This window comes from Camellia sinensis, chromosome 13 (genome assembly GCF_055761805.1).
Source record: "Camellia sinensis isolate YWXY chromosome 13, ASM5576180v1, whole genome shotgun sequence".
NCBI lineage: Eukaryota > Viridiplantae > Streptophyta > Magnoliopsida > Ericales > Theaceae > Camellia > Camellia sinensis.
The window spans coordinates 82,665,223-82,688,803 of record NC_138973.1 but is presented as its reverse complement, the minus strand read 5'-3'; the positions used below and the strand labels follow the sequence as shown (position 1 = coordinate 82,688,803).

The following is a 23,581-nucleotide window of genomic DNA, read 5'->3' as shown; positions in this document are numbered from 1 at the left end:
TTTTATTTATGTATAATAATATATTTTAGGATAGTAATTTTTCAAAAAATACAATTTTTATATACCAAAAAATTATCTAAATTATTTATTTAAATATAAACATATTTCTAGTAGTTCAAAATACATATATATGCGCGAGCTACAAGTGGAGGCCAAACAAAAACCCCTCACTCCAAAAACCCCTCTTTCTGTTCGTCTGCCCCAATCAAACCCTAATCCTCATACAGAGCCATGGCCATCACGCGTTCCGGCAGAGGGCGCCCTTTTCCCGTCGACAACCAGCCCTACCCGGCCAGCCGTGGGCGTGGGCGTGGGCGTGGGCGTTGCTGTGGCCGTGTCCTTATCCGTCACCGATCACCCTCCCTATCCTTGAACCCAACCCCAAATCAACATCGACAGGAGGAGGAGGAGGAGCTCGTACGAAATCAATTAGTACCGGAGGAGCAGGAATCAATAATGGAGGAGGAGGTGGAGTCCGTAGAGAGCCTTATAGAAAGCTTACAGAAAGAATATCTGGTGGCTCTGGTTATGGAAGCAATCTCCAATGACACTCATTTGATTGAGAGGGTTCGTAATCTGGCTGAGGTTGATCCTGCCCAAAGGTGTCCCAATTTGGAAGGCAGGACATGACCCCCTCTCACTTCCGAGCGTTGAATTCTTTCTTTGGAAGATATGGAGAAATTGAAAATTGCACCATCAATATCGAATAGATATCTGGGAAAACAGAGAGCCGAGCCTACATTACCTTTAAGCAGCGAAAGACCGTGTGGGAGGCAGCGAAGCAGCCATCCCATAGGATTGGCGACATCTATGTCAGGTGCATACAGCCCTCTCTTTGGCGCTCCCCAACGCTTCCTGCTGGTTGCAATCGCCCAATTACAATCCTCTAATCCTCGAATGGGATGCATATTGAGATGTCAATATAAGTTACCAGAAAATCAGTACGCCACCACCTCCTCCACCACTGAGGAAGAAGAGAAGCCTCAGGGACTTACAACCTGGTTTCATTAGTGAAGGAAGGACTGATGAAAACCCCAACTATACTAGAGAGCCTCTACAAGCACGCTGAGATTGATCCGACTCTTCTACATATTGCAGCTTACTGCGTTGGCTCCTATTTCATGACTAATAGGACGATTGTGAATTCAGTATTTGAAAGATATGGTGAGAAAGAACACTGCATGTTTGATTTTGATGAAGATGGTGTTCAAGTATTATTCAAGCACCAAAACAGTGCATGGAAAGTGCTGAAAGAACCATATCTAAAAATCGGTGATTACCTCACAAGGTGCATGCAACCACCAGGAAGCGGCACCATGCTTTTGTGGATGGACTGTTGAACAATGAGCACCAGCCACCCACAGCTTTAGGTGGGTGTCTTTAGGTAAGAACAAAATAAGATATATTTAATGGCTTGATATGTGTCTTTTTTGTGATGTTTTACTTGGTTCTTATACACAAAATTTTAACCTGTTTTGCAAAGTTATTAATAATCAAATATTTGATTTTTTGTTTGATTAAAAAACAAATAAAAAAAACAAAAAAAGAGAAAAATATTTGATTCTTCGTTTTGATATATAAAAGAAAAGAAAAAAGCAAAGATAGAATAGAAAGTGTTAGTGTATGCAAATAACTGATTTTTGCGTATTGATGTTGCATGATATAATGATTAATGACTTCACATTAAGACGCATGAATTTATAGCACACTATCTAAATGGCTAGTTAACTTACTTACATTTATTATATGAATAACAGCCACAAACACTCAAAGTGTTAGTTGGAAGCTTGTCATTGTGATGCGCTAAATTATCAGAGACTCAAATTATTTTGGCATCATCTGACAAATGTTGGCATATGATGTAGGGTTTACTTTAGACCTATGTTGCTGTTAGATAGTTTAGGGTGGTTGTTTTAGCTATATATTTATATGTGTGGAGTTTAGTGGGTTTGACAGTTTGAGAGGCACTTAGTTATCCTGAAGGGATGGAGGAATGGAGTTTATTGTTAAACTTGAGCCATAGATTGTTAATTTATGGTAGATATTTGGATTTTGTAGTTTTTTCTATACATATGGAGGTAAAAGATTGTTTTGGTTTACTACTTTGCAGTTCACTTGAAAATGTATATGGGTGGGATAGGCTAGTCGTATGGGATAATATAATGCTTAAATAAGGTAAACCATTTTTTCACAATTTCATTGGTATAAATGTCAAGACTATTTTTTTTAATTATCCTTTTTTTCCCCTCTTTGTGTTGATTATTGTAGAAAATCCAAATATAATTGGTGGAAAATAAGGGAAGGTTGGATAAATTTCTGAAGTTATTTGGTTGATAGTGGCTTTAAAAGTGAGATTTTGTCATGCTGTATGATGCATGGATTCCCCTTGCTTGAGGTTTGAGATTGCAATTGGCAGCGGTGGTGAATTTTTTTGAGCTTCTATGTTCTAAGAGAGGAGTGAATATGGTGAAATGGATGGGGCAGAAGTGGCTAATTTTCTTGAAGAATTTTATTCTATCTACTTATAATCCCCTCCTAGCAGAAACTATTTGGAAGACTGCGGGGGAAGGGTGTTCCTTTTGTTATTTGTGCTACAATTTTGGATTCCATTTTCACTATTAATCAAGGTTGTCAAATTGGGGTATGAATCATGAATCAAAATGCTTTTTTTTTTTTTTTTTCTTTCCTGAAATTTAAATCGCATTGGAATCTTAAATTGATTCAATTTACATAATAATATAATATGTTTCTAAATATGTGGTGAAATCATTTCGTCAAGTTTATTAAAATACATCAAAAATGTATTTATGCATTTAGATAATAAAGATATATTGAAAAAATGAGTATTTTAGGTTTAAGTCAATCAAAAAGCTTGATTTCAGTTAATCCCATGGGGTTGGCCTAGTGGCAAGGCTTTAGTCTTGGGGGTGTGCCCACTCCAAGATTCAGGATCGAAACCTCTTAGGTGCTAACAATTCTGTTAGGCCATCGGATTAGGGAAACCCTTGCACCCCGGTGCCAATCAAAAAAAAAAAAAAAAAAAAAAACTTGATTTGAATTATGAATTGATAATCATTTGGTCTAACCCCGGTGCCCACTCCAATCTTTTGGTTTTTGTCGGTTATGTTGTGATGTTTTTAATTCTCATCGTTTTGGGCAAGTGGGTGTTGAGTGAAGGTGTGGATGACATGTGATGAAGCTGTACTTACTAATGACATTGTGAATCTATGATTCACTGTGCGTGCACTAGATAAGACAACGGTAATGGAGTGCGGTATTGGAATGCTAGTCATTATGTATTCCCCAATCTGCTGCTAGTTTTGGATCATATCAATGTATTGTAAGTTTAAGGGCTCATACCATGCGTGGAGATCACCCACACCAATGCTCATGCTTGAGTCTATGTAACATAGATGATTCCGTGTGCTATAAAGGTGTGTAAGATGAGTTCATCCTACGGAGTTTATCGTGTTAAGTTTTGTTCTTATAGACAATGGGTTGGAGATACCAATGAAGGTTAATGTATTGTTTGATGATCATGGTTTATGATCTTAGAAGAGTGAGTGTTTAGAAGAGTGTGTATGTGTTTGTTTGTTTTCAAATTGGATGGTAGGTATGTCCGTATTTTTGTTATGCATCTACTGTTTTAGGTCAATGCACAAGGTAATGATGATCTGAGATCCTTCAATCAGTATGAGTGACTTGCCTTAGTGTTATTTAAACTGTTAATATTATAAAGTCCACTAGCATTGCAATTTATTCTTGTTCCAATTTTGCTATATGTGATGGAAATATTGCTCTTATGTGTAGTAAATAAATTGAAGCTAGTCAATATTGGACAAATTTTGTGTCATATTTCTATAGGCTGAGAAATTGTTTATATGTTTGGACTGTTGATTTACTTATCCCAAAAGGTTTAGATTGTTGTTTTGAAGTATGTTCCTATGTCAAATTCAATTTAGTCATCTCTACCATGTTAAATATTAAAACTCTTCTTTTGTGTCCCCTTTTTTATTTCTGTTAAACCTACTCCACTAAACCTAACCCACTCCACCTACCACCTCTACTCCACTAAACCTAACCCACTCCACCTACCACCTACCACTACCACCTACTCCACTACATCTCCTATATAAGGAGCCCCTCACCACCATTTGTAATATATAGTTGTAATATATAACATACATCAATCAAATAATACATACAATTTATTCTCTCTGTATTTCTCTTTTTATACATTGAATTTTACATGGTATCAGAGCTATAAGATTTAGGCCTATATTCCTTTCTTTCCGGCAGGCAGCCAGCCGGCAACCATGCCTTCGCTGCCCGCTGGAGTTTTTCAACACCTCCACAGAGTATGGCTCAATACCAAGCTTATTTCCATCAAACACAGTCTCAACAATATACCCACTCTCAAACTTCATCATCGGACGGCCAGCAATTGCTGTTTTTGTGGTAGCTGTAGCTTTGAGTGACCACAACCATTTCATCAGAACAGAGGCAACACTTGAGAGAAACCCACTAACAATCTTTGCAGGAGAAGTGGCTTGAGCTGATGATTCACGGATCTGATCTCCTTCACAACATCAAGATGACCTCTATCTGCCGCGGTAAACAACACGGTCTCTCCCAATTCATTCACTTCATTCCTGAATTTTCTGCAACCTCAGAGTCCCCACCATCTGCAAATCGATACCGCCAAGAATCTGTTTCACCGCGGCCAGGTCACCACGCTGCGCCGCCAAATGTAGCTCGGTGTCGTTGTGGCGGCCGGTGACCTACTTCACGTACTTCTTCTTCCTCCATGCTGTCCCTGCCTGTAGTTGAAGTCCCTCCACCATTTCCAGCTGACTGAAGAGGACCTTGGGGAGAGCCGGATTGTGAACTACTTTGCTTTCGTGACTCATCGCGCTGATCTTGTGGCATCAACATGAAGTCGGTATTTTTTGCAAATGAGACTTCCCTTCATCGTTGGCGAGTCCATCGACCTGCATGAGTTCTCTAATCTGCTTAGGAGTGGCCACTTGTGAACCACCAAGTTGTTGCAAGGCATTCAACATCACCATGCTGAGACTTTGGAGTGGGAGGTGCAAACCCTAGAACGTGAATGACAGAGCTCTCTCTCTCTGGTCCCTTTCTCTCCACTAGACCCACTCACTTCCTTTTCTTATATTTTTAATATTTTTACTCACCCAACATGGATACCACTCACTTCTTTTTTTTTTTTAATTACACCCATCCATCGCCCAACCTTTCTTTTCATTATTATAAAATTTAATTGGTCTCACTTCTCATTTCTTTTTTTTATTTATTTCATCCCACCCATCCACCGCCCAAACTTTATTTTTTTTCTTATACAGCTCAATTGGTACTCTCGATTCGCCCTGTTCCCCACTCCCACCTTTATTATTTTTATTCATCTTTATATCTTCATCATCACCATGCTCATCATTTCATCACCATCACAAAAAAAAAAAAAAAAAAAAAAAAAAAAAAAAAAACACAAACCCAAAACAATTTACAAATTTGCACAACAACCCATATTTTATTCATCTCAGGGATCAACCCCGATCACAATTTTACACACAAAAAAAAAAAAAAAAAAAAAAACAAACCAAAACAAACACACAACCAAAACCCAACCACATCCACCGGCGGGATTTTTTTCTTCTCTACTCTGCCGCCGGTCTCTTCTTCTTGCCTCCGTCCTGCGCGGCCCTTGACGATGCTGCCTCCGTGTTTTCTACTCCACTGGGCACGATCACTACTCCCTGCTCCTCCACTGCAGCATATGGCGGCCCTCTAAATCGGAACATAACGGTGGCCTTCCGCTTCAGCTCCTTATTTTCCGCCTTTAGCACACTTATCTCTGCTCGCGCATCCTTATACATGCGCTGGAGCAGAGCCAGTTGGGCGTTTAACTGCTGCACCTCATTTGTCCTACTCTGCAGTCGGTGCGACAGGTTTGTGACCGCCGTCATGGTCTCCACACATGACTTCAACGTATATTGATTGGCCTCAATATCAGTTTGCACCGTCATTTTTTGTTCCATCGACCGCATCGGAAAGTTCAACGGAGCAAAACCAGAGGCGCTTGGTTGAGGTTCACTGGCCACCGCACCAGTTATCTCTCTTGTGGACTCGTTGAGGTCGGGAAAGAGAGTAAGCAGAGGGCGGGACGAAGAGGCCATTTTCTGGGCAACAGAGTGTTACAGAGTCTCTCTCTCAGAAAAAGGAAGAGTTTTTCAGAGGATTTTAGCAGGTTTTTTTTTTTGCCTCAGCCTCCGCCTCCGTCTTGGTTTAAATAGCCAGGGCCGATCCGCGCATCGCGCGCCACTTGCCGACAGACGACAAAACGGGCGCGCAAGCCAAGGCACTCACGTGCCTCGCCATCATGTCCGGCACACCTTTTTATGGATTGGGCACGCCTTTTGATGGCACGCCTTTTGAAAGATTAGGCACACCTTTTGAGGGCACGACTTTTGAGGGCTCGATATCTATATCCATGTATATCTTTTGGGCAGCCTATATACACACTCATACAGTGTCTTCTACACCGGTCAGCTTTATCAATCCCTTTGTTTCAACCTCAAATAGGTTTCTATCTTCACACCTATTTGAGTTTGAGGGGGAGTTATACACAGTATCATGTATAAGTCGCTCATGGCGCACTCCCTAAGTCGCCCCCTTGGTGCACCACCACAACGGTCCGACATGACCCCATAAACTGTCCCGACATTGATTCCGGTCAGCTTCTACTACGGTCCGACATGACCCCCGTAAACTGTCTTCAACAACGGTCTGACACGACCACACAGTGTCTGCTACAACGGTCCGACATGACCTCGTAAACTGTCCTGCTACAACGGTCTGACATGACCCCATAAACTGTCTGACACGACCATACCGTGTCTCCTATCCTGTTTTGTTTTTATTTATCAGTTTACTTTCATGTTTTGTTACTCTCTCCAAACTCAAGTTGGTTTGTGTCTAACTTCCTTGAGTTTGAGGGGGGCTGTTAAACCTACTCCACTAAACCTAACCCACTCCACCTACCACCTCTACTCCACTAAACCTAACCCACTCTACCTACCACCTACCACTACCACCTACTCCACTACATCTCCTATATAAGGAGCCCCTCACCACCATTTGTAATATATAGTTGTAATATATAACATACATCAATCAAATAATACATACAATTTATTCTCTCTGTATTTCTCTTTTTATACATTGAATTTTACAATTTTTATTGTCATTAGTCCCTTTTTTGTTACGAAAATTATTGTGCCCCCATCCTGGTTGGATAGACAATGGGTGTAATACAGGATATGCAGTTTCAGCCTCCAGTTTGTAATTGTTGGTTTTATACTTGAAATATTTTCTTCTTATGATGAGATTTTATTTTTATTTTTTATATATGATTTTACGCTTTCATTGTGCAAATTCATCAAACGTTTTATACTCTAGTGATTCATCGAACTGAAAGTTTTGGATTGGTGATTTTGTATGAAGTTCCTGATGCTCGTGTAGATGATGCTTTAATTATTGTTTACCTAATGACTAGAATCTACATTCTCCGTACCTTCCTATCTATTCAAGTACTTCATTTTTTTGGATGTTTCCTGAACAATGTGGTATTTTTGTGTCAATATTTATGTTTCTAAAGAACTATTTGGGGAGAACATCGTCAAAACATCAGTTGTGTGGATTTTTGGACATATTAATTTTTCTGCAAGTGCTTTATAATGGAATTATGTTCATAATTGAAGTTGATAGTATTGTTTGTTTATGTGGTGCTTTGTTGTACTATTATTGCATAATCATCTTCGACGTCTTTCGTAGCCTTATTTTAGCCACAGTGTGAATCCATCCTCTACCAATCAGTATTGCAGGTGGAAAGGAGGTGGAAAGGACTAACCACCCCACCCCCCCCCCCCCCCCCCCCACACACACACACACACTTTTTACATGTAGGTAACATTCCTCAAGATTTTTTTTGGTTTGTTTTGCTTTTTCTTTATTGTTCACCTCCCCAGGGCGGGGTGTAAGGCTCAAAAATTTCCTATATATTTGATGATGGATGGTTCAAGACATGCTTAACTTTAAGGGATGCATAGTTTTGAAAGCAAAACACATGAATGAATTGGGAGTGTTTCCCAATTAATGGGATTGTTTCCATCCCCTTTTCATACTAAAATTACCTACAATGTGTAGTTTCTCCAAATAATTAGTGAGTATAGATTTTGAACCCCTCTCAATTTCGTATTGAGAACAGAGAGCTTTATTATAATAATTTTGGCCACACACCTCGCAAATGAAAACTAATTGAATAAAAGAATTGCAATTTGTGATTTTATGGCAATGACTCTTAATTAAATTTGTAATTTTCACATGCATATATTATTATTCAAATGTCATCTATTTATCTAATTATTTATTCAAATATCACCTATTTCTACACGTGATACCTATCTATTTACAGATTTGTCCAATATCACTTATTTGTCTAACTCACCGTTACCAGTCGCCACTGCCATCCATCGAGTCCCAACGACTTTTACAATGACTTTTTCTACCAATTTTCTGGTGCCGACAAATTTTTATTACTTGCCTTGTCACCAAAAAAATATTAAATCTTGGGCCAAGTAACATATTCCATTAGTATGGACCTTTCACCAATTAACCCTAAAAATATTTAAATTTTTATTTTTCCTTTGCACTGTGTTTGGTTGAGAGATTTGGAAAGAAAAAATAAAATGGTGTGTGAAACTAGGTGAAATGTAGGTATATTTTATTCATATTTCACCTACCTTTTCCTTTTTAAATCCCTTCCCAAATCCCCTAACCAAACTCTGCGTAAAAAAGTTGTATATATTGAATTTATGTGTTTATAATCTCGGGGACATTAAGAAACCAAACATTTTAGTCAAAAATTTATTATAAATTGTTAAATTATTCTTTCTATATTTTTATACCTATTATTATAAAAAAAAATTAAAAATATTATAACGATCAATTCTCAAAGTAGCCCAAAACTTCAGAGGACATTTCACACGCAACATTTTATTTAAGTTTATTATCCTAATTGTTTTACTTGGTGGAAATTACATTTTTGTCATATCATAATATATCAAATATATATTTTTTGGGTGAATATCAAATATTATTATTTGATAACATGAAAAGAGAAGAGACATTATATAATATATATGTACGTTAAAAATAACTAAAAATTTAGAAATATGCATACCCAGCATAGGTTTTAGTTTAAAGAGTTAACAACATCCTCCTCCTTGTGAAATGTTACTTGAGTTTTTATACTTTCAATTGTTACAATCAATTTTTTACACTTTAAATATCATGTCAAGTATGTATCTTGTCCTTTTTATTAATATAATCTTTAAATGAGGCTATTACAAACAGAATTTTGAAGTAATTTTACATCTAATCATTCTATTGTTTAGATGTCATGATATCTATTATGTGTATAATCTTTATTTTTTATTTTTACATTATGTAGGGGGTTTGAAATGTACAATGATTATGAGAGTAATCGGAGGGGCAAAACTATGTTAATGAGTTAACAAATCTAGGAAGGTTGGAGAATGAGTAGTTAGGCGAGGGTAGAGCAAGTGGTTCAAGAAGAAGGAAATGACAGCTCACAAATAGGCAGTGTATCCCCTAAATCCCAAGAAGTTCTTCTCTTTGGCCTTGGAAAATAGGTTCTATTTATAGGTTTTTCCTTGGTACCAAAGGATCCAAGTGGCCAAATAAGATGACGATATGTGTCCCTAAGGATCACATATAATATTCTGTCTTAGACCACCGTCTCCAAAGCATTACCAACCTAGGGCTGATAGCAGGCCAAGTCATTATTAGCTCGCCACTGATGGCCAGCCTCGAAGCTCACTAGCTTGGCGCTGATAACAGGCCTCAAAGCTTACTGGTTGGAGCTGATAGCAGGCCCAGAGATACCAGTATACCGCGGCGACCCAGTGACGATGGGAGCAAGGTAGCCCGAAAGTAACGAACTCCCTTCCCATTTACTCAGGTCATGGACCTGCCTTGGTTGCACATGCAGGACCAAGGAAGCCCACTTGGGCTTGGTACAAGGCACAACCCTAGTTGTGGCCTTCGCCTTGGAAAGTTGGGGAGTTTGTGGTTAAGTGGCTAAAGGTGGAGGAGTCGCTGAGGTAAACACAATCAACGCCAAGCATTAGCCTTTACTTGTGGAAGGGAAGTCTCTCTCAAAGGCTGTGTTAAAATCCACCTACTCTCCACCTACTTCACCCACTTAAACCTACTCCACTAAACCTAACCCACTACACCACTACCACCTCACCTACTCCACTAAACCTAACCCACTACACCACTACCACCTCCACTTCACCTACTTCTTACCTACTACACACTCACCCTTTTCTATATATAGGAATCATGAATCATTGTAATAGATATTATATCAATATCAATCAATAATACAATTCTCTATTTCTCTTGATACATTAAATTTCTACAGGCTGCTATAACCCTAGTGAAGTCTTCCCTCTACAAGTTAGTTACGGTGGTTGTAGTTGCTACGGTAGCTGTTTCCCTTAGCAAGTTCAAATGGCGGCGCCAACAATACTAGAGATGGCGGCACCAACGAAGTACCTCAGCAACTTGACTGCTGCAAGTGCTGCCTCAGCAAGTTAGTTGCTTTGGTTTTCTCTTTCCCTCAGCAAGTTCAAATAGCAGCGCCAACAATACTAGGAATGGCAACATTAAGACAAAGTGTCTTAGCAACTTGACTATTGCAAATGTTGTCTCCACAACTTGACTTAGCCTCTTTTTTTTTCATGGAGCTTATTCGTACCTTTGGAAGGTTGGACTTGTTCTAGTCCACTGTTGACCCATTTCCCTTGAGTTTCAGCTCATGCTCCTTTAACCATTCTTGCTCGCCTAACAAGGGCGACCTCAGCACTTAGGTCCATACTTAATTCCTGTCCCTTTACACATTATTTGCAACAATGATAAATATCATGATTTGGTAAGAAAGACATTTAAAAGTTAGGCTTGTTAGCAATGTTTGAAAACCCGGACCAGATCGGTCAGTCGAACCAATTGAACCAGTGATCGGACCTAGTTCTGGTCCCAATGACCCTCCAACCTCGGACTATGCTCAAAACTAGCTTGGAATTTGAAAACCGGTAGAACCGTCCATTCAACCGGAAGAACCGCCGATTCAACCCGAATAATCGGCAAATCGGTCATGGGTCGACCTAAGAATCGGCCGGGTTTGAAGAATTGAGGTTTTTTTCAAAAATATGTTGAGTGAGTTTGAATATGGAACCAAGTGCATAAAAGGTAAGCACTCAAATAACTAAGCCATCAACACAATTGTTGACAATGTAATAAGTATATATATTATATATTCAATATTATCTTAATTATTTTTACGAAAAATCAATGTATAAAAAACGTAAAATAAATTTTAAGAAATATTTTTTTTGTAATTGTTTATTATTTATTATTTTTTTTGTAATTTTAATATCTATATTTATTACACTTATGGATTTTAATATATTTATGACACAATATCATGATTCAATTTCAGTTCACTCGCAATTAAACTAGTGACCCGTCTGTCCGGTTACTTTTTCGATCCGCTCACCAATCTGATTTTCAAAACATTGCTTGTTAGCTTCAAAACTATCAGAAAGTCCATTTAGGTCAATCAACCTTAATGTAACGCCCTGAAATAATGACAATAGCCCATCCCATAATATTTCTAACAATTGATCAATAACATCGTAACTTATATTTCATTTATAAACTTGATGATACAAAAGATGACATATGCAAATACATTCATAAATCCTAAATTCTGAATCTATAGTATATGACATGGATACATGAATTAAAGTAATCATATGCCCTAATGGCTACATTTTTCCAAGTCGATGTTTGGGTACATCAAAATGAGTTCAACTCAATACAATTAAAGCCTAGGGCTTACAAAAAAAATTATTACATCAAATAAACAAAAGAAGCTCTTGGCTCCAAACCCTCCAAAGCTATGTCCTTGGTGGAGGCATATCATCAGCACCTGAAAGTTGTTTTCTACATAGGGTGAACCAAAGCTCAGCACGAATACTTTAACACAATATGTGAATCTTAACAAAGTCATAAGGTGAATGCACATGCACACCATTTGTCAAATATTTCACATTTTCCTTCTCAAAACTATGCAATGCCAGGTTATATATCAATTCATGAAAATCATCTTTTTATAATAGAAAATAGGGCAGCGGATACAAAACACTGGAAATCTCTAGGTACTAAAATTATGTAAGAAGTCTATGAATTTCATGGTATGTCTTCTAGCTCCTTTAAAGCTACTTTATTAAGAAAATGGAAATAAACATTCTATATATTATATATGCACTTTTGGTAGAAATATTAGCTTCTTATATTTTGCATAATTTGATGGCAGAGGTTTTGGACAAAGGCATTCCTGCTCTGGGGTTTTCTACTTTTAGGAGACAAGCATGCAGATAAAGCAATAAAAATTTAACAATCCTTTTTTGTCATAATTTATTTGGAACGTGTTTTTATTTATATGTGTGTACATATATAGGTATATACAGATTTCTCGTTTCAGCTGAATTGCTTTTGCATATTTGAGCTCTTTTCCAACAAGTTGAATAGTGGTGTTTATTTTCTCTCGCATCTTTTCAATAGTGGGTAGAAATGCATATGGAAAGTTGTTCCTTGTTTTAGTTTGTATGCACAATCATACAATTATACAATAAATAATCGATATTTAGGTTCGAGTAGAAGCATGAGCTTTAGGATGAAAGGTTGTTTTGCTTGTTTTCTCAAGTCAATGGCGTGTAGTTGCGTGGGGACCAGGTGCTGGATTGGGGTTCTTGTGGGAAAGCACCATGGTTTGAATGATCCAAACACTCTAATCGAAATCTCATTCTCTAAAAAGCTAATATAGAAAATGGTATAAAGTAGTTAAGAAAAAGAGAAAAAATGATGTAGAAAAATTCTGATCTGTCTGTGTTTATGCATATGTTCATTTAGTCTTTTATTTTGCTGCTAGGATACTGAAGCTTAACATAAGGAAATAAATTGATTACATATTTGGTATTGCTTGTGTATTTACATTTCAATTCCATCACGTCCCCTTCTGTCTTTCAGGAAGTTACATCTCGGAATCCTTTCAAATGCATTGTTGACTGGTTGGAGGATAGAAGCAATAGGTGTACAGACAATTATTAGTACTGTTTTATATTATTAATCTTTTTTAGTATCACAGGAGCCAAATTATACCCCACCACCATTCTGCCTAGTTGTATTAAAAAACATATAGACTGCTAGACTCCACAACAATGTAAACCAAAATCCCTGACTATTTATTAATTCTCTTTTGACTTTTTTGTAATCCACTACTGTTCTTTACGTGTTTGCTTACTTTTAGTCAGTGACGAAACCCAATTGTATTGGTTGTTGATGGCGCTTCAATGTTAACTCTTTCTATCCTATAATTGTTTAGTACAAAATTCTATTATCATGTTGTTAGTATGATGTATGCCGGAAAAGGGAAAAATTCGAGCAACATAAGCTCTGTTTGTTTGAGTAGAAAATATTTTTTTTTTCTTATTTTTTTTTTGGCTTTTTGTACAACGAAAAACAAAAGTCAATGGAAAACAAATTTATTTGAGTATAAAGTGTTTTCCACCTTGAACGGTTGGAAAACGTTTTCCAAACTAAAATCTTAACAATGCCACCATAGTATTAATACCACCATACCGCCATCACCACCACCACCACCACCACCTCTGCCCCACTGCCACCATCACCACCACCCCACCACCACTAATACAACCTTTAATACATATTTCAAGGATGCAACAAAAACATTGGAAAATGTTTCCTGTCGAACAAACGGAGTGATAGATTAGCTTCATGTTTTCTTAACTACAAATTTGTGTATTCTTCATTATTCAATCAAGTTAAAACTATGTTTTTCAATCAATATGACTTTCTATTCCAAGTGCATGTATTATACATTCTTAACTGGAAAAGAGAGAGGAATAAAAAAGAAAAAGAAGAAGAAGAAAGAAAGAACAATGACAACATGAACACTATAAAACTGCAAAACTCAGTATAACTAGGTGTGATCATAATCTTGAGGAAGCTAACTAATTGTGAAGTGGGTTTGGTCCTGCTGGAATGGTTCATTGTGACACTCCATAAACTTGGTCGATTTGTTAATTTCTAGATTCCCCAGGAGCTGTTGCAGAGAGATGCTGTGAAAACCAAGAATAGAATTCGTTTCTAAATCTTTCGTCAGTTCCTTCAGTAGCGATTCTGTGGACGTTGCGACCATTTGAAAGCTCGCTAATAACAAGCATCATCATTATCATGATCAGAATTGGGACTATATGATGTTGAATTCCCATGAATATTGCTTATGAGAATACTCAATAAGACTATAACAGAAGCAAAGGAATGCCAATTTGAAAAACCATTTGCTGAAGGGGCTTGAGTGTTGACTTGCATCAATTGCTATGGGTTTTTTTGATAAAAAAATGAGCTAACACAGACACGTGCCGGGACACACCAAGGTCAAACAAGTTGTACATGTTGCCTTCCAATCTTATGATTGACTGACTGTAGGTGAAGAATGGGTATTAAGAACACCCATTGTTGTTGGCTAGGATTTTCTAGCAAGGTTTGTTGCCTGTTAGGCTGTTACCAGATGACTTAGATGTGCACAACTTTGTACCTTGCAAAACACAAAGATAATAGTGGGCTGTTTGTTCTAGCTTTAACAATTCCAATTGATCATTAACAGGGGAAAGCAAGTGATGAACTAAAACAAAGTTTCACATTCTTATGATGTAGTGAAATTTTTGCGTTTGGGGGCTTCACTCTGAGGTTATATTTGGTTGATTAGAATGGTGCTAGATGGGAATGGAATGACGGTTGGAATGGATTTGGAATAGAATGAGTTAGGAATAATCATTCCTATTCCGATGTTTGGAAATAACATAGGAATCAATGTAAGAATGGCATTGCCATTCCAATTCCTATGTAATGATGATTGGAATGGAATGAAATTTGTAATAAATTGGCCAAAATACCCCAATCTTATGAAATGGTGAAATTGCAATGATGATTGGAATGAAATTTGCAATAAATTGGCCAAAATACCCCATTCTTATGATGTGAAATTGCAATGATGATTGGAATGGAATGAAATTTGCAATAAATTGGCCAAAATACCTCATACTTATGATGTGGTGAAATTGCTGGGTTTGGAGGCTACACTCTTAGGTTATGTTTGGTTGATTAGAATGGTTCTAGATGGGAATGGAATGATGGTTAGAATAGATTTGAAATGGAATGAGATATGAATAGTCATTCCTATTCCAGTGTTTGGAAATAACAAGCAATCAAATCAGTATGGGAAATGTCAAGTTTGAGATTTAACCAAAATCTCACTCAATTTTTTTGTTGCCCAGCTAGGCAACCCAAGAGGTGGGGGTGAATTGGGTTAATAAAAATAAATACAGAAATTTAAATATAATAAATCAAGTAAATAAATTTCAGCAAGCAATCAATAATAATGAAAATGAAAGTGAAAGGAATGAGAGATTAAACACAAGGATTTATAGTGGTCCCGCACACCGAGCCTACGTCCACTCCTCAAGGATCCTCGTCAAGAATTTTTTCACTATGAATCAAATCAATACACCACTAAAGCTTCACCAAGCTTGTGGATTTTTACATAGGGATTACTTTATCCATTGAGGACGTCTCAACTAAATGCCTCACTTTACAAGTTTTCATTCAGAATAAAAGAAATAAGAACAAGAGGTATAACTGTCCTCTCTTACAAGATTTCTCTCTCAAAAGATGTATATGAAAGTGTAAGAGCAGAGGGAATTTTGAGATACACTCAGAATAAACTCAAATATGAAAGTGAAAGTACAAGTGTAATATGTAGCAGATATTGATTAGGAATAGTACTTGAATGCTCAGAGTTCTTCACTTATCTCAGATCTGGAGAAGTGCTACAATTATAGATTTCAATGTCTTCTAGCCGTTGGAGAGAAGGATGGGTGTGTCTTCTAGCCGTTGGAGCAGAGAATGGGTGATGTCCTCTAGCTGTTGGAGTAGAGCATGGGTGTGTACAGGCTATTATCAAGCCTTTGGAGATGGAGCCTCCTCAAAAGATGTGATGCCCATCAATACAGATTTTGGTAGGTGGAGATAAGATATGTCTCCATAATGATGATAGCAAATTTTGCTCATAGATCAAAAATGGCGGCTAGGTTTTGAAACCCAGATTTAAGGGAGTCGACCCTTGCAGTTTTGGTGTGAACCTTTTTCTGCTGGAAGATTTAAACTTTGTTCTCTGTCTTTTGGTGTCGACCCTGGCATGTTCTTGGTGTTGACCCTTTGCTATGGAATGACTTAAACTTTGTTCTCAATCTTTTGGTGTCGACCCTGTCATGTTCTTGGTGTTGACCCTTTGCCGCTGAATGACTTAAACTTTGTTCTCTATCTTTTGGTATCGACCCTTTGCCGCTGAATGACTTAAACTTTGTTCTCAGTCTTTTGGTGTCGACCCTTTGTTGCTGAATAGCCAAAGCTTTGCTCACTGTTTTTTTGTGTCGACCCTGTCATAGCTTAGTGTCGACCCTTTGACTTGTTTTAACCAAGACTAACATTTGCACAAGTATACATATCCTTTTGCTTTGAGGTACCAATACTTGTGAGAATATAATAATTTAGAAGCATACATCTTTGAAGAGCAAAGATATGGGAATATTTTGAAAATTTTGAACAATTAAATAAGCTCAAGATATTTGTCTCAATTAAAATGTACATAACTTTGGGGCTAACACTTTTCAACACACGCAACAAGCAACTGTTAACTTGTTGAAGATGAACCTCACCTTAATTAATAGAGGTGATTCTGTTGAGGGAAAAAAAAAAAAAAAAAAACAAAGACCCATTCTCCATCAATCTCTTATTCTCTATTCATTCTAAAGAGTTCTCCATCTCGTTTTTGAGTTACAGTTTGAGAGATAAAATAAAATTTAAAGTCATGTCAACAAATTATGTCTGATTTGTGTCTGATTTGAGATAGTAATTGACACTAAATGTGAAATTGATCCAAAATTCAATAGTTTAAATATAAAATTAATATAATAAAAAATATAAGGGTTAAATTGATTTTTAAATGAGAGCTTTGATGACAAAATGACATTTTTTAAAAGGTTTTTGGTATGTACCAACAAGTGGTCTAAAGACACCATTTCAAATAACCACGTGTGGAAATTTGAATTTTAAAAGTTTGGTTTAGTAAATAAGGTCTTGATTCCATGAGACTTTCTATATGCAACAACTCAAAAATATATATTGCAACAATTTATTTTATTTTATTTTTTTGCTAACATAAAAACCAAGCAAGAATCCCAATTCAAAACACCAACAATTCCCACTTCCTACATAAATGTAATACTAAGTACTAATTGAAAGAAAATAGTTTCAATCACATCCTTACAACCTTAGAACCAAATAAACATACAAACAACTCCATGAGTTGTGTCAATCGATAAATCTAACTTAAAATAGTCTTAATACAAATATATATATATACATATATATATATATATATATACACATTAAAAGGAAGATTCAAAAACCTGAACATTTTACATTCATCAATAGTATCTAAACATATTCAATACGTTAACAATAATTATCTTAAAAAAAAACAACTAATAACAAACCATTGAATCAAATAAAATTCCGACAACTTTTTACAATTGTCCACCAACATGAAATCGTCCATTAACCATATTTAAAATTACTTGCACTTCCTCCCTGTTGGGTTGTTCCAACAACATTGGTGCATCCGGATAAATTGGTTGAGGGATGCCATTATAGCCAAACTCATTAATGAGTGTGACTACGGATTCTACATCATCTGCTCTCATTATAGGAAGACAATGCTCACTAGCTAAATGAGCACCAGCTGAAACAAATGCCCTATTGCTTCTAATTAACAACTCTCTTTGTTGCTGCAGTTCATCAAGTGCATGCAAAAATTGTAGAAGAAGATCATGTGCAGCAATTAACTCGTTCCTTGATTGCTGATCTTCCTCAATATGTGGCCTAAGTATCGCAACTCTTTGAGCATTTGCTGCATTTTCGATATCTAACCATGGAGCTGCATTTGGGAACATTATATCCATCGAGTAGATTGGCATTCCTGTCCAACCAAACTCGTCTATCAACCTAGCAATGTATTGGACATGAAGTTCTGTGACGACCGGGATTTTTGGCTTTTGAACAAGTTGCCTACCCAAATTATGGACCGACCTAGTCGCACACCTTAGATGTGCTTTTGAATCTAACAAAAAACCATGAATTTTTTCAAATTCTATAAGTCGCAAATATCCATTCATTTGTTGTTCAAATTCTACCCTTTCCTCATGTGTAACGTCTTCGTTTTCCATTTACTGTCAACAATAAAGCAATAGTCAATACAAAATTAAATAACAATTAAACCAAATAATTATTTGTTACTATAGAGAAGAGAGTGTCAAAAAAAAGTATTACCTTCACAAATAAACTAAAATTACATTTGATTAAAAAAAAAAAATTATATTTGAAGTGAATTTACCATTCCAGTTAAAATGAAAAACAAAATATTCATAATTCTGCAATTTCATCAAAAGAAAAGTCTGTTTCATCGCTTGAGCACCACCTTCATCAAGCATATGCTTTCCCTCTAGAAAATGAATCCCCCAACAAAATGACAAGGAATGTAAAGAGAACCAAGAAAAAGATTGCAACGAGATCAACTTTTTAACAAAATTTTTACTAACAATGTCTTGCTATCAATTAGAAGCAAACAAATAAATTGGCACATCCGCCAGTGCCGTACTATCAATTAAAAGCAAACAAATAAATTGGCACACCCGCCAATGCCCTTGTTATCAATTAAAAACAAACAAATAAATTAGCACACCCGTCAGTGCCCTGCTATCAATTAAAAACAAACAAATTAATTGACACACCCACTAGCTAATGCCCAGCTATCAATTAAAAGCAAGCAAATACATTAGCACACCCGCCAGTGCCACGGCTAGGGGTAGGGAGTTTTATCTTTTACTTGTACGTAAGTATGATGAAATTGAGGACTTGCAACAAAAGAAAACATAACATGAACATGGAAGTTAGTAAATAAGACAATGCTTAAGGAAATTTAAGATTATAGGGAGAACGGGAAGAGTCTTATGTGCTAGATGTTATTGTAACATTTGAGTCCTTTAAACTATTGGAGAGTGTATCTAATTCCTTTATTTTCATCTTGGTAGTCTTTGGAGCTGATGTATATTGGTTTTGGAGGAATACAATTCGATTTAGACTTGTTGAGATTGTTCGTTCACGTTTGTTTTCGTTGAAAACTTCTTTGGAAACTTGGAAAATTTGTTTTGGTATCGACACTAGTCTTTCTGAGGGTCGACACCACCTTGCTGCCTTGCTCATAGTGTCCCTGCTGGTTTATAGGGTCGACACCATGGATACCAAGGTCGACACCACGGGTACCAAGGTCGACCCTTGTCTAATGTTGTCTTCTGGGTGTTACTACTAAAATATAGGGTCGACACCACTGGTTCCCAGGGTCGACCCTTGTCTGCTGCACACATTAGGATCTCAGCTTTTCTTCTTGAGGGTCGACCCCTGTGAGTTATTTTCATAAAGTTTGGTTCGGTTTTGGACTCAACTTTTTGGGGGTTTAACTTATTCTTTTCTTTGACTTTAGGGCTATTATTATACCACTATAAATAGACCTCAAACACACTTTTCTCATTCACTTCTTCTTCTTCTCTCTCTCTCTCTCTCTCTCTCTCTCTCTCTCTCTCTCTAAACCGTGAATCTCTCTCTTAGAAACTCAACTTTTCTTACATAGATCTCTAGATCTACTTGGTTAGAGGCATCTTTTCACCTTGGTTCTTTGACAAAGATTGTAAGTCTCGTCAAAGGCTTTCTTTTTATCTAAGAGTTTCGTTGTGTCATCGACTTTGAGTTTTTTTCCGAGTTCTCCTCTTCACTTCAAGAGGAAGGATCTATTTCCTAAACTCAATATGAGTTCAGTAGCATATTTGTGACGTATTTTGTTATTTATATTTGGTAGTCATTTGGTTGATTTTGAAATGTTATTTTGGGCTTGAGGGTTTGTACAAATTGGGGGGTTGTTTTGGCTATGATTTTGCTATTAAATCTGTTTTTGGTAAACAAACTTGCATTTGATTTTCTAAAATAGAAAAACCCCAATTTGTAAGAAAACCCTAAATGATATTGTTTTGGGAGTTAGAATTATTTTTGGTAAGTGATTTGGTTGGAAAGAGATAGAAAGGGAGAATGATTGTTGGATTTTAAAACAACGGGTGTTATTACTCTTTTGGAAAAATATATCTGTATAGTTATCTTTTAACTATCGCATTAGAGATAACTGTTTTGGCTATCGGTAAAGGTTAACATTGCCGTGTGTTAGAAATTGCTTGTGGATTAGGCAAATTCAAATCATTCATATCATGGAGCATGCAATGGATTTTGGAAATTGAAACTGTATGCTTTGGAAATAAGTTTTGGAAATTTTCACATTATGTTTTGAGACATTTGCATTGTTTTGAAAAAACAATATTTTGAGTTACATATATTGTACTATTGAAATGGGTAAATAAAATGGTGAATCTGGAAAGTAAGTATTGTCTCGTTGAAATAAGTTGGCCTGAGTGTCCATGATGAAAGTCCTAAAACCCGTGCGTATACATGGGTGCCGATCCCGGGGATGAAATTTCTGTGAAATGGCAATAATAGTACTTGTATAGCCTACATTTACATGGGTGCCGATTTACGGTTTCCTACGGACAAAATTTCTTTGAAAGATTGTATTTGTTTTGGAGATTTACCCATTTTATTTACTATTATGTTGGTTTTGGAACAAGACATTTGGAAATGGTTTGAGCAATATATTTGCTTTTTGTTCTGCGATGTAGTCGCATTTGATTTAGCAATGTTTTTGCTAGTTGGTATTGAGATACCTAGATTGGTTTTTTGGAAAATGATTTTATATCAAACAGATGATTTGAACTCAGAAAACGATTTGATTAAACGAAAAGTTTTGGTAATTGGAAAGATAGGATTTTGTTGAGAAATCAAATGGATTTGAAAATGTATTTGGGCATATTGTATATATGCATAGCATCATGATCATTTATTTTTGAAATATTCTCTACTGGGCTTTATGCTCACCCTACGTGGCTGAAAATGTTTTTCAGGTATACATGTGTGGATGTGGACTGTAACGTGAAGTTGTGTTCAAAACCATGTAGGGTGGTTCAGTTTTGACTTAGATGTATTTAGGAATGTATAAAACTGGATAAACAGATGTATTGTGTGACTATATTATATTCATTTGCATGACAGTTGTTATTTACTATTCATCGGTCACGTGAGCCGGACCGTGTAAATCCGAGGCATAACAGTTGTCTTCTCATCTTAAATATTACATTGAGATATTCCTTATAGCTTTAACCAACCAAGCCACAAAAACCTTAAATAGGACAATAGCATCCACCTAGTTAATAGGTTCTTATTTAAAATTATCTTGGTTTCAAATTAGCAAACATCAGAGAGTACCAAATTTGATTCTTTACATCCTTGTACCCCAATACAGACCACCAAACAACAAAAGAATCCAACCTAAATTTTAATTTAATTAATTTTTCTCTAATTTTTTACCAAATTGACCCCCAAAAAAAAAAAAAATCATTCATAATTGAACAACATATAGTGCGCACACCCTAAGAACCTAAATTTCAAGGCAAGAGAACACAACTCAAATCTTCAAAAGAGCAATATATATATATATATATATATGTAGTAATTAAACAAGTAGATATCAAACTATCAAAAAAAAAAAAAAAAAAAAAACATATAAAATTCTCACTTCAAATAATTTGGCCTAATGGTTGAGCCACCTATGCAATCAACCAAAGAAAATCAATAAATACATACCCCAAGATCAATTCAAGGGGGTTCCATCAACAAAAACATAACAAACAGCCAAAGTTGAGCAAAATGAAAGAAAATGGCTTTGATTAAAAGTTGTTGAGTTTTATTTTTGTTTTATAAAATAAAAGGGTTTTTTCCATAAGCCTATAAATTGAAACTCCAATATTCAACATAAAATCCAGTTGTACTTAAAATTGATCGAGAGACTAAACAAGCTACAATATGAGCATTATGAATCCACTAATTCCACGAGAATGATTATAACATCAAACAGAAATAAATCACAAATTGCCAAATAACACCAAATGAATCCCAAACCCTAGTTTCGCTTGAAGCCAAGACCCAAAACCCAAAGCCCTAGTTTCGCGATGTCAGGGATTACCTGAGAGGGCGAGATACGATCTTTTTCCTTGGTCGGTGATGAGAGAAAACCCCCTCCGGCGGCGTCGGTTTGAGAGAGAGAGACGTGAGCAGTGAGAGGGAGAAGTTCGCTTTCGATGCGCGGTGGTGTGGAAAAAAGACTTTACTTCAGAGCGGGAATCTTCCTACAAGTGAGCACCAACTCAAATGTGTTAAAAAATGACTATACCTCCGCCTTCGGTTTGATTCACCGAATCTGTTTGAGAGAGATGAGAGAGAGGGCGATGCGTTTGAGGAAGAAATGAGAGAGAGAGAGAGAGAGAGAGGCGTCTCAGAGAAAGAGATAAAGGAGGGGAAAAGGGTCAATTTTCTTGAATTTTGAATGCTCCGACGTAATTCGGACAAGTCGGGCTAAGAAATTTGTGTGGAACAATCTTTTTTCTTAGGAAAAGTTTGGAATTTCAAAATTAATTTATTCACAATAGAGTATATGGAGAAATTTGTGTGGAACAATCTTTTTTTTCTTAGGAAAAGTTTGGAATTCCAAAATTAATTTATTTACAATAGAGTATATGGAGTATATGCGTTGTAGGGGTGGCCACGTTTGAGGTGAGTTGCATCTCCCGCTCTTGCCCCCATTTTCAAAACCCATCCCTCCAATCCCATTATGGATGGAATTTTTCAATCTCATTCCCGCTCTTATAGATATGTGTAGATATCCGATTACATTTTAAATAGTAAAAAAAATTGACAACTATTTAAATTTTTAACACACTAAAAAATTCTCTTATTCCCATATATACAAACAGTGAGACTTTTAGAATTATTATCTATTTATATTTAAAAAGAATTACAGACTTTTAATATTAGTTTCTTATATCTAATTATATTATATATATACTAATATGTTATTTTTTTATATATTTATACTATTATTAAGTGAAAGTCGAAATTGATTTAGTGAAACATTCTTTTTCTCATGTCACGTGGCAACTTTATATATGCCAAAATAAAAATAAAAAATTATACACAGCGTAAGTAAGTTTTGAATTCAAGATCTTGAGTTTTATTAAGAACATATTTATCACTTAAACAACATACATATTATGATATTAAA

The 23,581-nt window shown here is 36.3% G+C and overlaps 2 long non-coding RNA genes across 2 annotated transcripts; one reads left to right on the top strand and one right to left on the bottom strand.

The window, feature by feature from the left end:
* Window positions 1–151: 151 nt before the first annotated feature.
* LOC114261206 (uncharacterized) lies at window positions 152–13,559 on the top strand. The gene is made up of 2 exons (XR_003628875.2): window positions 152–1,384; window positions 13,198–13,559. It is a non-coding gene; the product is annotated as an uncharacterized LOC114261206 (long non-coding RNA).
* Window positions 13,560–17,706: 4,147 nt separating this feature from the next.
* LOC114261207 (uncharacterized) lies at window positions 17,707–23,114 on the bottom strand. The gene is made up of 2 exons (XR_014349143.1): window positions 22,487–23,114; window positions 17,707–18,539 (listed from the first exon to the last, which is right to left on the bottom strand). It is a non-coding gene; the product is annotated as an uncharacterized LOC114261207 (long non-coding RNA).
* Between the last annotated feature and the right edge of the window lie 467 nt (window positions 23,115–23,581).